We start from the raw sequence: 15,578 nt of genomic DNA, 5'->3' as shown, positions 1-15,578 counted from the left end.
TCGGATGCTTAACTGACTGAACCACCCAGGCACCCCGAGATGGCCACATACTTCTGAGACCAGGGCCGGCACAACCATGCTCCTTTAGGGATGCCCGGATGTCAGGCCAAGTGACAGAGCAGGATATGGGATACAGGAACTGAAACCTCATCTCCGTGTCCTCCAAACTGCATGACACTCAGTGTTGGGGAGCCGACACAGAAGGGGGTTCAGGGAAGCCAAGGAAGGGGCAAGCAGGCTATTCTCCCGACTCCAGCCTCGCAGGCAGCGCCCGGGGGCAGGGCGAGCGAACAGGCTGCGGGGCAGGAGGCCAACGGAGCCCACACACAACAGCCCGATGTGAGAAAACCCTCTCTGGAGGTGAGGGGAGCCACCCAGGGGAGGGCCTGGACTTCTGGAGGGAAGAAACGCAGTAAGAGAAATGGGGAATTTCCACATCCTGCTGACCTCACGCCCAGATGGTCAGCGGCAGTTCCAGGGTGACTGCCGGGTAGATGGGAACTCTCTTCCTGTCACTGTGGTTTCTGTAACCTTTCCTGAAGAGGGGAATCATTCCCAGGATGACGGAGCTGGAAGGGAATCTCCAAGGCGACTGGCATGACCCAGGGGTCCTCTGAGGGAGGGGCTGCACCCTTCTCCTGTCTCCCATAGGCAGCCACCTAGTCTTCCCTGGTCACAGACGGCACAGTGTGTGTGGAGGGGCAAGGGGGGATGGGCCCCAGCCCCTGCGAGGGGCAGCACCGAGGCCAGCGCTGAAGCTTCCTGGACATCGGCTCACCTGACTCTCCCTCACAGTATGAGGACAGCGAGTCAGGGCCCAGAACGTGAAGACCAAGGTCACTCAGCAAGATGGAGCTGGAACCAGAAGGTCCTTGCTCTCGATCTCAAGTCTGCCCGCTGCCCTCGCCCTCCGTTTCTCCTCCCGAGCTAAGATCCCACTGCAAAGCAGAGACCCCGCCCCATGTTCTTATAGGACCTGGTAGAATCCACGTCCATCCGGGCCTGGTGCCAGCAGCTACAGAAGAGCAAGTGCCACACCAGCAGTGCGACACCGACCCCCGCCTTCTGAACACAGAAACAGCCGGGAACGAAGTGGCAACCGCTCAGACCTCTGTCCTAAGCAAGAGCTCAGCTGAGGGGTGCCCTGGGCTCCCACAGCCGGCCCCAATAGCCTGGGAGTACCCGCTGGGGGTACCAGAAGGTCCCATCTGGGGCAGAAAGGGGCCCAGATAGATGGGAGGCCAGGCGGCAACCACAGAGTGTGAGGATGGAAAAGATGCCGTTGAACCTGAAGCAGCCCCAAAGAGGAGGACATGGTGTGACGAGGTGACAGAAGAAGAGGCAAGTGGGTGTGGTGGGGAGGAGGGGGGAGGCAGAAGTGTGGGCTCAAATCACAGCCTCCATCTGAGAAGAAAAGAACTGAAAGAGGTTGGACTTGGAATTGAACTTGCATTCCAGCTCCTGCACCCAAGTGTTCTGGCCCATCTGAGACTGTCTTGTGATGAGCCGTGGGCTGGTTCCAGGAGGGGGCTCCCAGGCCCTCCAAATGACACGAGCTTGCATAACCTGTAACGTGTGCAGAACACCTAGCAGTGCCCCACGCTTTGTTTTTCCATCTGATTGTCACAACAGCCATGGGAAGATGACAGGGCTGATGTCTATTTGCCAGATGAGGAAACTGAGGCCCCTGGGGAACTTTAATAAGCTCAAGCTAAGGCTGCTGGGCACTGGCTGCACACTGCGGGAAGTGAAGTTCTCCCTGCCCCCGAGGGAAAAGCCTGAGTGGATCTCTGGTACCTGGAGTCAGGAGGTCCCAGGTAGCCAACGGCCACATCCCCAGGCGGAGGCAGGGGCTGCCAGGGATGCCAGTGGGAAGGGGCAACAGAGGGCCGAAGGGAAGGGGTCTCTAGGAAGGAAGGCACAGGACAGAAAGTCAGAAGGTGCTAGCATCTACTCTGCTGCCCACTTTCACAGCCATAGGCAAGCCTGCCCACTCTCTGCACGCCGGGTCCTTGTGTGCACAGGGAGGAGCCTGGACTAGAGAGAAACCAGGTGATGTCGTAGGGCGGGCCTAAGGATCAACCAAGACCCAAGCCCCGGGAGCCAGCAGCAAGGCAAGGAAAGAGAGGGGGCCCAACACACCGGAGGTAGCACAGCCGTGGAGTCAGGAAGAAAGGGTCCCAATACAGGGCATGGGTGATGCAGGTGAGGCACACAGCGTGTAACACTGAAAGGGGTGCTGGAGTGCAAGCACGGGACCCGGAGCAGGAGCCCCCCTCAGGTGCGGCACCAGGGGGCGTCACCTGTGCTGACCCCTCCCGAGTCCCAGCTCTGTTTACCCCTGCAGGCTGTGTGCCCCTTCTGAGCCTCAGCTGCCTCTGTTGCACAACAGGAATAACAAGAGAACCCACCTGCTGTCAGACTAAAGAAATTAATCGCAAACATATATGTACAGTTGGAAGGGAGTTCTCACTTTCTACTTCATACTTCCTGGTTACTTGATTTACTCAACAAGAAACATTCATTTTATAATAAAATTTCCAAAGTAATTATGATGTGTGTATAGCACCTAGTTAAGTGCCTGGCACGCAGTGGGTTCTTAGTAAAAGGTTGGGGCAGCCCCATAACTCCAGCCCACTGATTTAGGGCCAAGTCTCCCCCACTCCCATATACCCCCCCTTTTAACGGAGTTTTTACGTTCCTCTGCCGGCTCGGTAAGCTAGGTCGTGACACCACTGAATTTCTGGTAACTGCAAAAAAAATCGTTGAGCACGACACTGGTACAACCACAGGTAATGGAGACGCAGCTCTGAAAAGCCGAAGGTACCACACTCACCAAAGACTGCGAAGCATCTAAGCCTCCCTTTCCTCAACTGTAAATGGAAATATCCTCCAACCCTCCCCCCCACCACACCCCCACCGCCCGGGATGAGAGGAAGTCATGAAAGCACCTTGCAAAGTAAAGCAAACATCTCTTTGTGTTCGTACTTTATGATGATCTCCAGCCCTCCCCACCCATTTCACCATCAGGGAAACTATGGACCCAGGGCCATCCATCAAAGAGCAAGCTGTGCCCTCTTGATGACCATCAGCAAGGACACAGCACCTACTTTAGAGGGCGTGTACTTGGGAGCACGCCCTGGCATCCTTGTCAGTGAGGACTTAATGCACTCTTTGCAACAATTCGGTAATCAAGAGGCTGCATGTAAAAACAAGGAACTGGGCCCAGAAGTCATGGGATCGAGGCAACGTCCACCAGAGCAAACATCTTCCCCTCGCTGGGCTTCAGTTTCCTAAAAAGAGGGGCCTGTATCTGCAACACTAGCAATAACATAAGGGATTGACTAGACAATCTTTAAGGCCCCTTCTAGTTCTGATATTCCAGAACTTACAATTTATCATTGCCCCTTTCTGTAACTGTCTGACCTTGAGAAGGCTGCTCTCCTCAGCTCCAATCCCTCCTAATTCCCAAGTGGATTCCCCTGAACCAAGAGTCTTCCCACAAGTGCTATCAGAGTGCCTCTGCCGCCCCCAAGAGCAGTCAGAGAGCCCCAAATGATGTCTGCAGCCCTTCGCTGGGTCCTCCCTGCCTCCCTAGCATGCACCCAGGCTCCAGTCCAGCTTGAGGACTGTGTCCCTCAAACACAGCACACATCTCCTCTGTGTCCTTCTTCTTCCCGTCCCCTGTGCTGCCTCCCCCACAGAGGGAGCCCCACTGGCTCCACTCAGCCTCCAAGATGCAGGCTCCCCATCATGAGCCTGGGGACAAGACCGTGGACCAGAACCATCATCTGGCTGGCACCACTGCAAAAGGAGGAGAAGGAGCATCTGACGCAAGCTGGGAGAGGACCTGGCAGTTAAGTGCTACCATATGCCAGGCACGGGGCTGTATCATTATGCACACTGCTTCATTTTCTCCTCACCATAGAGATGAAAACTGTCCCTGTTTTCCAGCAAGGAAACCAATCTTCTCAGCTAGATAGTGTTATCTCTATTTTTCAGGTAAGGAAGCCAACTCAGAGAGGTTAAGTCACTTGCCTAAAAACACATAGCTGGTGAGTGGCAGAACAAATAATCCAGGCTCAATCTGTCAGACTCCAACACTGGGTGCCCTTTCCACTGGCCCGTACCGCCTGAGAGACAAGGGGCTGAGGCACAGTGGGAGGAAACCAGTCCTGCCGTCTGGCTATCTGGAACATGCTCCCCAGTTCCCAGCACCTGCCTCCATGCATCTCTAATTTTGTATACAACCAGGCCCCAGTCTGCCCTTGATCACCTGCAGTCACCAGGGCTTAGAATCTCAGGCTGGAAGGAAGCTCAGGGGAAATTCAGTCCTGTACTTATCCAGTCCCCAGGGGAGCCAAGGGACTCCAGATGACCATCTTAGGGACCCAACTTCCTCCCTAAGGACCCTCCCCTGGGTAACCAACACTGGCTGTGGTTAGACTACTCCCAGTTCGACTTCTACCAGCCCTCACTTTACCCTCTGGGGTCCTCTAGAATAAGGAACAAGATGCCCCTCTTCTCCAGTTCAGCCCTGCAGAGATTTGGAACCTACAGCATTCTCTTGAAGCTGATTAGACCCCGTTCCCTGTGCTGTTCCTTGAGGGACTGGCTTCTAGACCCCTCCCCCATCTACCTCCCTCAACCCTCTACCACTACCCTATCCGTAGCTGGTCCTGAAATTGGACACAACACTCCAGGTGTGGTTTACCTGACCAAACAGAAGAACTTTCACCTCCACCTTTTTAGGTATTGTGTTTCTCTTGATACAGCCTTGTGTACATTTGTTTTTCTTGTAGCTGGGTCACCCACAGCGTGGAATGTTGTTTCTCAATGACGTCAACACCTGCTTGTACACCTGATCAGCTGAGAACAAAGTTCTCATAGAAAAGTAATGCTTGAAGTTTCAATCATCTACAGGACCAGAGGTAACTGACTATATCAGTAATCCTCTAAGAATCCAGAAATTTTTGCGTCACTGCCCACAGGAGCTGAACAAAAATGTGCACTGCCACATGCTTTGTAACTGCGAAATGTCCTAAACGTCCACCAGGGAGGCACTGGTTTTATAAACCCTGGTGCAATCACTCGCTGGAATACTATGCAGTCATCAAAAAGAACGGGGCAGACTGATGTGCAATGACATCAAAACATGTCCATAAAATATCGTTAGGGATAAAAAGCAAAGTATAATACAATACTATTTTTGTATTTCTTTTTAAAGTTTATTTATTTTTTTTAGTAATTCCTACACCCAGTGTGGGGCTCCAACTTACGAACCTGAGATCAAGAGTTGTATGTTCTTCTGGCTGAGCCAGCCAGGCACTCCAGGATACCACTTTAAAAAAACCCCACATACAACTGCATGTGTGTATATATGTACGTACATGTACGTGTAGATACACAGACATGTACACGTCTATGGACATACATGTGTGTAAAATCTTAAATCACATAGAAAAAGGTTTGGAAAGATGCACACCAAGCTGCTCTAGCAGCTCTAGAGAGGGACTTGGGATAGGGACTAGAAACAAAAGAAACTTTTATTTTACCTATAAAACTGAAACTCTTTTCAAGGGAAATCTAGTCCTGTTCTATTTTAAAAATACAGTCGGGGGGCACCTGGGTGGCTCAGTAGGTTGAGCGTCTGACTCTTGATTTCGACTCAGGTCATGATCCTAGGATCATGGGATTGAGCCCCACGTCGGGCTCTGTGCTGAGTGTGGAGCCTGCTTAGGATTTTCTGTCTCTCTTTCTCTTTCTCCACCCCCCCCCCCCACCATGTGCACGTGCACACTCTCTCTATACATAAAAAAATAAAAATACAGTGGGGATAGGGGAAGGGAAAAAGAAGGAGAAAGAAGACATCTTTCTTTTTTTTAATTTTTTAAAAATGTTTATTCATTTTTGAAGGAGAGAGAAACAAAGCGTCAGCAGGGGAGGGGCAGAGAGAGAGGGAGACACAGAATCCGAAGCAGGCTCCAGACTACGAGCTGTCAGCACAGAGCCTGATGCGGGGCTTGAACTCACAAGCTGTGACCTGAGCTGAAGTCGGAAGCTTAACTGACTGAGCCACCCAGGTGCCCTGAAAGAAGATATCTTTCATTTTTTACTTTATGCCTTTTGTATTGCTTTAGTTCTGGGGAATTTTCCTCTGATGAGAATGCCATTGTAACTTTTTTAAAGGGATATCTTAAAATAAGTTTTAAAAATTTAAGTGTCTTGGGGCACCTGGGTGGCTCAGTCAGTTGAGCGTCCAACTTCGGCACAGGTCATGATCTCACGGTTCGTAAGTTTGAGCTTCATATCGGGCTCTCTGCTGTCAGCACAGAGACAACTTCGGATCTTCTATACCACCTCCCCCCCCCCCCCCCACAACCACCTCGGCCTGTCTCCCTCTCTCTCTCTCTCTCTCTCAAAAATATACAAACATCAAAAAAAATTTTTAAGTTCTGACAAGGTCACGACAATAGGGAAGGCCCATTCTTCTGGCACCAAATGAGGCCTGGAGGGCTGTGGGCAGGGGTGAGAGCTCATTATGTACCTGCTTCATATGGACAGACAAGGTTATAGGGATTTGATCACAAGAAAATTCCAGGAGCAAGTTTTCTAGTCAGGGAAGTCAGTGAATGGAGAATTGGCAACTGTAGAGGCGAGTTTCAACCTGGAACCTACTGGAAAGGATCTGGCTTTGGGAAGGCCAGGGCTGGCCTTGAGATGACAAAGGCGGGAAGAGAAGCAACAGACTTTGGATAACCACCCTCAACTGGGAACAGTACAAAGCTCCCCGCCCACCGCCTGTGGGTCCTCACAGCAGGAACACCTGCTTTGCTGGAGAGGAAGCAGAGTCCAGACAGGTGCAGAGCTTGGCTCAAGGCCACACGATTGCCAAAGGACAAAGCAGAACCCACACCTGATCATCTATCACTGGTCCCACCCTGTACTCCTTGCTGCCGAAAGCTTCCTAAGAGGGGTTGAGAGAGCAGCCCCAGCAACCCCAGCCCATGTTCCTTCCATCCCGTGCGTGCCTCCTCTCAGCTCCTGTGATCCACAGGTACACACACTCCGCGCCTAGAAGCCAGCTTCCATCCCAGCGGCTGGGACATCACTTGGCCCAGAAGGAGTGCCTCAACTATCAGCCATGGGGACAAAGGGCACCAGGTCCACCCTTAGACAAAAGGAACTTGGCTGGCCTTCTGTCTCCCAGTCCCCAATATGCCCAAAGCTGGTTAGCCAATGAAGGCTTTCTCCAACTCTGTAACTACCCCTCCAAGGGGGAAGGGGACAACCTGTAGGAATTTCCCTTCTCGGGGACGTCTGGGTGGCTCAGTCAGTTTAAATGTCCGACTTTGACTCAGGTTATGATCTCATGGCTTGTAGGTTCAAGCCCCGTGTTGGGCTCTGTGCTGACAGCTCAGAGCCTGGAGGCTGCTTCCGATTCTGTGTCTCTCTCTGTCTCTGCCCCTCCCTTGCATGCGTGCTCTCTCTCTCTCTCTAAAAAAAAAAAAAAAAAAGAATTTCCCTTCTCTACATATGGTGGAAGGAGGGCTCAAACCCTGGCTCAGTTCCTTGCCAGGTGACCCTGAACATACTACCCTTGTTCCTCCCCGTGGAAATGCTGGGAGGACCAACTAGGAACCACAGAGCTCCTTGCAGACCTTAAAGTACAACCCCAGCAGAAGCCACAGTGACTAGGAAGGGGACAGCTGGACAGGGGTGAGACCACTCAGATAAGAGCCAAAGATATTTTGTTCTAGAAGCAAAGGCTGGAAACTACCTAATGAAGAAGAAAATGAATACACTGGGGCAAGTTCATACCAGGGAATACAATACAGCCGTGAAAATGAATGAACTACAGCCAGAGATACAAACATGAATGGATCTCACAAACGCAATATTAGGCAAAACACAATATCAGGCAAAACAATGCATACGGACAGTATGATAACATTTGAATAGCATTTTTAAACATATGAAATTACTACATATTGTTTAAGGACGTATATGTGTATAATAAAACTATAGAGAAACATAAGAGAATAAACCCTCAATCAGAACACTTGCTACTTCCATAAAGGGGATGATCAAGGAGAAATTTCAGGTGTACAGGATCTGGATCTCTTAAGCCGGATGGGTGGGTGCCTGGTGTGTGCACGTCACCTTCTATGTCTGAAAGATCCCTTCATATTCTCTAAATGTCAGTGTTGCCATGCTTAGACCTCTGTTCTTCTTCCCAGGGGTTGGGGGATGGGGGAACACGTGCAGAGGCAGAAGTGGGGACGGAGGGACCAGCGTTCCTCAGACCACTGATGAAGCTGGCCACGAGGAAGGCACAGGATGATGGCCTGTCAGTCGGTGGAAAGTGGAGCGAGTACTCTCCAGTGTGGGTGGAGACCAAACCAAAGGCCCCTGACTCATGGGACACCCCCCACACCCGCCCTAAAAATACCAGCTCTGGCCTCTAAGTATGACTCCTTGGTGACACAACTCCTACAGCACCCCCCCCCCCCCCCCCCCCACACACACACATCTGCCAGGCCACCCGGTTTGTCCACCCTGTAGGTGTTCAAGAACACAGGGAACAGCTTCAGGGTGAGGTCCCTGGGGAGAGAGGAGCTCAGCCCTGCCTGGGGACAAAGAGCCAGCTGTTCCTCAGGCCAGTCATCTGTTCCTTTCAGAAGAGTGACTGTCCTGGGCCAGTCATGGGGAAAAAACATCAAAAACTTCCTGCAACTAACTGGCCATCGTGGCTGCCAAGGTCTATCTCTGGAGGTTGGGGAGCTCTGCTCCGCAGAACCAACGGAGCTGCTCCCTGCTTCCCTGAGCCTCCCTTTTGGGAACTCTCCAGAGGGTCCCAGACACCCTCCTTTCAAAGAGGGACGCGGAAAAGAGAAGCAGGCACTTCGGGCAGGCAGGGGTACAGCAAGGAGGCGTGGGCAGGGTGGACCCAGAAAGGCCTGGCCCGGCGGGAAGAGCCAGAGAGAGGGCAGGCAGCCCGGTCACTGGGGTACAGAGTTTTTAGGGCTGAAGGAAAACATTCTAAGACACCAGCAAGTGGACTGCCTTCATTTTGCAGTAACACCAAAGCCAGCAGAGGAAGAAGACCTGCCCAAGGCTGCCCAGGATGGTGGGGACACAGAGGGGAGGCAGACCTAGGCTTTCTGGGGCTCGCTGGGCACCCTCTTCCCACACGGAACCATGCCTGCCCTCCCTCAAAGCGGTCGGGTGGGCAACGAGGGAAAAGGAGGTGAGACCGGGGGAACCTGCACCTGGGGCAGGGGGTGCCCACAAAATCAAACCATCCATAACATGGGAAGAGGCTGCCTACAGGCAGTAGTGCACTCCCTGACCCTGGGGATGGGGTCAAGCTGAGGCTGAAGGACCACCTGCCGGGGTGCGAGGTGCTGTTGAGGGACTTCAGGCCAGATGTCTGCTGTGCGTGCGTGTAAGTGTCCACTATTCCAAACAGGGATGGAAAGGCATCTGACACAGAGCAGAGGACGACCCACCCAGACAGGACACAGCATGGTCCACAAGTGGCAGAGGGGTTAAGGCCGGTTATCCCCAAATATGGAGTATCGGACCCTCTCCATCATTGTCCTACTGAAATCCCTGCCAACATCCTCATGACGATCATCACTAACAAGGTCAGCAGCTAGCACTGACTGATCACTTACCCCACATCGGCCCTGCGCTGTCCCATGAATTCGCAGCATGGGAGAAGACAGCGCTGACCTCAGAGAGCCTTACAGATGAGGAGGCAGGGGCTGCACCCTCTCAGGTGTGCCAAACTCTGAAGCACACGCTCTCCACCAGGGGTTCCTACCGTGCGCCACACCAGGCATGGGCACGACCCGCTGCCTCGGCCCCTCGGGGTACAGGGACCAGTATGCGTTTAACAAGCCACCCAGGTGCTCCACATGCGTGCTTACAGTTTGCCAGCCCCGCTGCTCTAATCACTTCCCAAGGCTGCCAACAAGGGAGAAACCACCACTTCTCCGTCTGGTAGTCAAGACCTTCAGGGTTTTTCCTGGGCTAGCTGGTCAGCTCCCCCAACCCAGCAAAGCCTTACCCCCAATCCTCTACCCAGTCTACAAGTTCCAGAGGGGCTCAGGCCCCACTCTGCTCTCATCGTCTTCCTAGAGTCCGGCCTTGAAGTCACCTCCCTCCGGAAGCCTCCTGACCACCTGGTGCCCCCAAACTGCCCTGCACTCCAGTGAGACTTATGCCGGGCACTTGGGGGCACATGCTCAGAGCACATTTCTCTGCATTCCACTGCCAGTTCCCGGACGGCCAAGCTAGTTCCTTATGTACCCAAGCATCATGTTCCTCTGCAAGCACTGGGCACAAGGGTGGTCAGGAAAAGCGTGCTGGCTATCAGAGAGAGAGAAAAAAAAATCCCTTGGGGAGCACGTTCTGGTTCTCCGACTGACGCTGCCACTACCCTTCGGGGACAAGTGTGTTCCCATCTCCCCGCCTGGGTGAAATGCACCATTATTCTAGTTTCTTTTATTCTACGCATCCATTGAACCCCAGACACTCGTGTACCAAGAATGCACATGCACTAAAGTGGTTCCTGCTCTCATCCTTCTCTCCCGGGAAAAGAGAAAGACAACAGACAAGTAAACACTAAAAATTATTATATTCTAGACACTAAGCTCTGTACATATACTTTCTCAGTCGCAAATAAACAAGATTATTTCAGAGCATGATGAATGCATAAAAACATAATAGTAATACGACAGAAAGTGAAAAAAGGGGCTACTTTGCATAGAATGATCGGGGAAGGCCCCTTTAAAGAGGTGACATTTGAGCTGAGACTTGGCAGATAAGGAAGAACCAACCACGTAAAGAAATGGGGAAAGGTGTTCCAGGCAGAAGGAACAGCACATACAAAGACCTCGAGTCAAGAACAAGCTTGGTGTGTTGGAGGGAAGACAAGCAGGCTGCAGGGGCTAAATTGCAGTGCAAACAGAAGTAATACCAAGCAGTACTCAGAGACAGAGGCAGACAGACGGCCTCCTACAAATGTGAGGGGCTCAAATGAGGTCGGCCCCATCCAGCCCAGGACATCTGGACCCCAACTCACAGGCAACATTAGGGTCAAGGGTATAAGTCAGACCCCTTAACTTCCTGGGGCCCCAAAAGACCTGGTGTGGGCATAGGGGCAGGCACCACCCCTCAGCATGAGAGCCTCACGGGTACCCACAGGACACCCCGGGGTGGTGGAAAACAGGGCCACAGAAGTATACAGGACACTCACAACTGCAGCTTCCAGGGGGACATGATCAAGTGCTTCCATGAAGTGCCAGTTCCTGATTACACTATTTTCCCAGGACACAGAGAGGACAGACACCTTGGTCCGTGGAAAGAGAACAGGGCCATGCTGTTCAAGGCTTACTGGTCTTGGCCAAATCTTAACCTTTTGGGGTCTCGATTCCTCATTTGAAAACTGAGGCTACTAGTAGGCACTAGAGCTAATAGCAGTTAGAGCCGTTGAAAAGATTAAATGAGATACTGAAGGTGAAGCACTGTGCCCAGCACACGGTAAGTGTTCATAAATGTACACTGTCATCGTTACTGTCATTGGATTTTCACTGTCTCAGTTCTCTCTGCTGTAAAATAAGGAGATTAATCACGAGATTCCTGTGAGCTTGTACTAATAAATGTTCTAGCCTCTTAATGCAATATCCGTTGTCAGGAATACAAAAAAAAAAAAAAAAAAGAATCCTTTTTCCTGACTTCTCATAAGATGCTGAATTCCCCTCTACCACACCCTGCTGTTTGGAAAATAGATGTTGATTAAATTCTATTTTAATGATACTGTGAAATCAACATGATGCACTGGGAATCCACAGATTTCTCTGTACTGTCATTCTGCAAGGAAGCAGGGATGGATGTTGCTGATTCTTCTGTATCCGGCCCCCCAACCAAAACACAATCTCTCATTCAGTCGCACAAAACTCCCACCCACTTCCATACACACAATTAATGAATGTATAATGCAACCACTTCCATACACACCACCACACACACACACACACACACACACACACACACACACAAATGTCCTACAGTGGAAAACTCTCCCACGCGTAGAAACACATCCAAAATCACTCCCAGAAACTCACTACGGCTACCCTGCAAAATGCACACAAATGTTGCTTCCAACAGTGTGCAAAATTCGTTCAAAAGAAACTGAATAGCAGGGACTCTGAAGCCAAAGGCCCGGGTTCAACTCCTTACTTTGCAACTCCCTAGCTGTGTGACCCCAATCTCTAAGTGCCTCGATTCCCTAAACTGTAAAATGGGGATAATAATAATACTGATTTTAAGGGGAAATGTGACAATTACATGAGTTTAAAACATGTTAAAGGTTTAAATCAGCACTTGGAAAGCGCCCAATAACTTCGCCCAATAACTTCTTTTCCTCTTCCTTACATGTGCACACTGCTCCCAAGCTGGTCTCGCACACTGTAAACAGACCCACGCCAGCCCACTGTCCCCTAACCGGCGGCTCTGCACGCCCCGCACATTCGCCTGCACGCTGTTCCCAGACAGCGCTCACCCACGCAGTGCGCAGGCGCGCCCACCGCCCTCCGAGCCCTGCAGGGATTCGCCACGGCCCGACCCCAGCCACCCGGGCCTCACGCGCCGGGGCCCAGAAGCCGAGGAGCCCAGGCCACTGGGCCGGGCCTGACCTCCCCCTTCCTCCGTGCCGGGTCACTGCCGAGGCTCTGAACGGCCGGGTCCCGGACTCCCTTCCGCCCCACCCTCGCTCTGCCCGGCAGGCTTACCTGAGGGTGGGGGTCTTGGGACACAGCGCCCCGCTCTCCGCGCCCAGCCCCGGGTCCAGGGACAGGTTATGGGCCGCGGCCAGGATCTGGCCCTCAGAACTCCTCGGGCTCCCGGCCGGGGCGGAGGACCGCGCCGGGGACGAGGAAGTGTCGGGGGCTGGGCCACCCTACCCCTGGGAAAGTCCCCGGAGATCGACAGGCCGCTCGCCCAATCGCGCTACGCCGCCGGGGCGGGCCCGCGGCCGCGGGGGTGGGACGAAACGAGGTAAACAGCGGCCGCCCTGGGAGGTCCGGGGCGGAGAGCAGCCGAGCGGCCGCCGGTGCCCACTCCCGCAGGCCCGCCCCTCGGGCTGTGACCTCCCGAGCCTGGGCAGCCCCTCGCGGCAGTCCCCGCGCCGGAAGCCCCGGAGCCTGGGATGAGGCCGGAATTTCAGAGCGGAGAACAACCGCAGAGACCACCCCACTGCTTCCTTGCTGCGGAGGGGCACACCGACCCGAGCGGAGAGGGGACTTGCCAAAAGGCACGTAAGCATCTGGAGCTGAGCCAGAGCTGGAGCTCAGGGCCCCAGAGTTGGGTCCAGGGCGCTCCTGGACAACTTCATAGAGTTCCCACAAATTCGAGGACCCCTAAAGAAGATTGTTTGCATACTTACTGCTCCAGACATTGTAAGCACTTTGCATGCATTAATTACTTGATTTCCTTCGCACGCCACCCTAGTGAGATGGGTTTTATTCCCTTGTTTACCGTAAATAAATTTACAGGCACAGAGAGGTTAGATGATAGTAAGTGGCTGAACCAAGATTCAAACCCAAGTGGGCAAATCCAGAGCCCGCCTCCCACTGTGCCTACATATAAGTGGGCCAGATCCCCTGAAGAGCTGTGGGATTTCCCAGACCCTTAAGAAGCGGCTTGGTTTAACGGTGGGAACTCTTTTTTGTTGTTGTTTCTTTTTAAGCCCGTCATTTTATTTAAAAGAGAGTTTTAATTTCAAAAAGTGGAAGGACCTGAACTTGGAATAAAGGACAGCTCTTTTCATGGGGTAAATATAGCTTTATGAAAAATCGATTGCAAAAGACCCTTTTCTCCGGAAGTGGTGAAAACTTGGTCATTGACAGGCCCTCATCCTCAGAAAGGATTTGGGGAGGTATTTCATACAGGCCCTCATTTTAGGGAAGGAGAGATCTGTCAATCAACTGTGACTGTGTGAACATACACATAAACACACACACGCCTACCCAAATATAGACCCAATCCAAGGAGCCTCCTTTGTAGCTTTGTAAATTCAGTTACCTCAAAGACGTTTCCAAATTCTGGGATGCTCTAAGTTACTTCGAAAGTGTTATCAAATTCTCAAAACAATATTCTGGTTCATTTTAATTATGAAGATAAGTACTCAGATACTCTGATTTTTAAAGAGGTGGGGGGAGGGAATGCAAAGGCCAAGCAAAGCACCACTGAGTGTCACCAATGGGGGGTGGGGTACAGGGGGATTAGAATCGCCATCCCACGGTTTATAAGCAGCTCTCAGGCATCACCACCACCCATTAGGCTTCCCCAAACTGGTTTTCTTCTTGCTATTTGTCTACACTTCCCAATTTGCCTCCTCCTGGAATGCTGTCTTTCTTCTCTCAACTTGTCTTCTCATGAACACCGAAATTTACTTTAAAAAACGAAGAGTCTCCAACTATTTGCGTTTTGTTTCCAAACCATTTCAACTGTTTTTGTAAAATATCTGACCTTAGAGAGTTAGACAAATAGTTTCATGCCTTAAAGCGTCTGATGACCCCTAGGTGGACTTGTTGGACAGTGCTCTGGTACTACATAAAAAGGTCATATGATCATTTTTTTGCCTGGTTTCCAATCTTGGGATAGTTTTTCACACTTACAATATGTGAGAAAACTTACCTCTTCAAGGTCATGAGCACACCCATCCTTCCTTTTAAGTCTTAGTTTGAATTCAGAGCATCCCACCACATTAGCCATGGAGACCATTGTTCACAATCCCCTATTTGATAGGTAGGGAAACCAAGACCTCAGTGTGGTAAAGGACTTGTTCAGGGCCACATACATTGAGTGATGCCTTCACGGTTGGAAACCATGACCTTGATTTCCAGTCATGTGTACTCTTTCCACTGTACCATGTTGTTTTCCCAGTATCATGATTTTTCTTACACAAACTCAACATTCATTATGACCATAGGCTATGAATTTAACTAATTGGGTTCTAACCCCTACTCAACCACTTGCTACCTGGGTGGCCTCCCTAAGCCTCAGTCCCTCCCTAAAAAAATGGAGAAAATAATTGTACCTTACCCCTAAGGTGATCATCAAGATAAATGAGATAATGCAAGTAAACCCCAAAGCTTGGCACCCAGTAGGCACTCAAGAAATGATAGTGGCAATTTTACAGAAAGCAAAATTGGGGCACCTGGGTGGCTCAGTTGGTTGAGCATCTGACTCAACTTGATTTTGGCTCAGGTCATGACCCCACAGTCATGAGATCGAGCCCTGAGTCCGCTCTGTGCTGAGCAAGGAGTCTGCTTGGGATTCTCTCTCTCCCTCACTCTCTCTGCCCCTCCCCCACTCATTCTCTCTCCCTCTCTCTATTTCTCCCAAAATAAATAAATAAACATTTTTTAAAGTAAAAAAAAAAAAAAAAAAAATGATAGTGGCATCTAAACATGGATTGCCAGCACTGGACAGAACTTCACTGTTAAACCCAGGAATGCATCCTCCCCAAGTTCCATGTCACCATCCACATCCTCTATGGGACCCTA

At 51.5% G+C, this 15,578-nt stretch overlaps 1 protein-coding gene across 8 annotated transcripts in view; it reads right to left on the bottom strand.

Annotated features, from left to right (window-relative positions):
• TNIP1 (TNFAIP3 interacting protein 1) overlaps positions 1-15,578 on the bottom strand; it is a 52,876-nt gene that overhangs the window by 33,895 nt on the left and 3,403 nt on the right. For 6 of the 8 annotated variants that reach the window (XM_049647980.1, XM_049647981.1, XM_049647983.1 and 3 more), the window contains exon 1: positions 12,801-12,948. The exons of the other annotated variants lie outside the window; for them this stretch is intronic. The gene's annotated coding sequence lies outside the window, so the exon portion shown is untranslated. Of the gene's footprint in view, positions 1-12,800; positions 12,949-15,578 lie in introns of those variants that run through there. 8 annotated transcript variants of the gene reach the window in all.

This window comes from Panthera uncia (genome assembly GCF_023721935.1).
Source record: "Panthera uncia isolate 11264 chromosome A1 unlocalized genomic scaffold, Puncia_PCG_1.0 HiC_scaffold_17, whole genome shotgun sequence".
Classification (NCBI taxonomy): Eukaryota; Metazoa; Chordata; class Mammalia; order Carnivora; family Felidae; genus Panthera; species Panthera uncia.
This window is presented reverse-complemented; position numbering and strand designations above follow the sequence as displayed.